Below are 1655 nucleotides of genomic sequence, written 5' to 3' on the forward strand. Positions count from 1 at the left end.
TTTGAGTTTTTTTGATCTTGCTCCTCTAGCTCTTTCAATTTTGACGATATGGTGTCAATTTTGGATCTTTCCTTGCTTCCCATGTGGGTATGTATTGCTATGTATTTTCCTTTAGACACTGCTTTAAATGTGTCGCAGAGATTCTGGTATGTTGTGTCTTCATTCTCGTTGGTTTCAAAGAACATCTTTATCCCTGCCTTCATTTCATTGTTTATCCAGTCAACATTCAAGAGCCAGTTGTTCAGTTTCCATGAAGCTGTGCGGTTCTGAGTTAGTTTCTCAATTCTGAGTTGAACTTGATTGCATTGTGGTCTGCGAGACCGTTTGTTATGATTTCCATTCTTTTGCATTTGCTAAGGAGTGATTTACTACCAATTATGTGGTCAATTTTACAGTAGGTGTGATGTGGTGCACAGAAGACTGTATATTCTATGGATTTGCTGTGGAGAGTTCTGTAAATGTCTATTAGGTTTGCTGGTTCCAGGTCTGAGTTCAAGTCCTGGATTTCCTTGTTAATTTTCTATCTGGTTGATCTGTCTAATATTGACAATGGGGTGTTAAAGTCTCCCACTATTATTGTGTGGGAGTCTAAGTCTGTTTGTAAGTCATTAAGAAATTGCTTTATGTATCTGGATGTTCCTGTATTGGGTGCGTATATATTTAGGATCGTTAGCTCTTCTGTTGCATTGATCCTCTTACCATTATGTAATGTCCTTTTTGATATCTTTTGATCTTTGTTAGTTTAAAGTCTATTTTATCAGAGATGAGAATTGCAACTCCTGCTTTTTTTTGCTCTCCATTTGCTTGGTAAATCTTCCCCCATCCCTTTTTTTGAGCCCCTGTGTATCCTTGCATGTGAGATGGGTTTCCTGGATACAGCACACTGATGGGTTTTGGCTTTTTATCCAATTCATCAGTCTGTGTCTTTTGATTTGGGGCATTTAGCCCATTTACATTTAGGGATAATATTGTTATGTGTGAATTTGATCCTGCCATTTTGATGCTAGCTGGCTGTTTTGCCCGTTAGTTGATGCAGTTTCTTCATTGTCTTGATGCTCTTTATCATTTGGTATGTGTTTTTGGTGTGGCTGGTACTGGTTGTTCCTTTCTATGTTTAGTGCCTCTTTCAGGAGCTGTTGTAAAGCAGGCCTGGTGGTGATGAAATCTCTGAGTACTTGCTTGTTTGCAAAGGATTTTATTTCTCCTTTGCTTATGAAGCTTAGTTTGGCTGAATATGAAATTCTGGGTTAAAAGTTCTTTTCTTCAAGATGTTGAATACTGGCCCCCACTCTCTTCTGGCTTGTAGAGCTTCTGCTGAGAGATCTGCTGTGAGTCTGATGGGCTTCCCTTTGTGGGTAACCTGACCTTTCTATCTGGCTGCCCTTAGCATTTTCTCCTTCATTTAAATCCTGGTGAATCTGATGATTATGTGCCTTGGTGTTGCTCTTCTTGAGGAATATATTTGTGGTGTTCTCTGTATTTCCTGGACTTGAATATTGGCCTTCTTTGCTAGATTGGGGAAGTTTTCCTGTATAATATCCTGAAGAGTATTTTCCAGCTTGGATTTATTCTCTCCGTCATATTCAGGTACACCTATCAAACGTAGATTAGGTCTTTTCACATAGTCCCATATTTCTTGGAGACTTTGTTCATTC

This window comes from Cebus imitator, unplaced genomic scaffold, assembly GCF_001604975.1.
Source record: "Cebus imitator isolate Cc_AM_T3 unplaced genomic scaffold, Cebus_imitator-1.0 Scaffold80, whole genome shotgun sequence".
Classification (NCBI taxonomy): Eukaryota; Metazoa; Chordata; class Mammalia; order Primates; family Cebidae; genus Cebus; species Cebus imitator.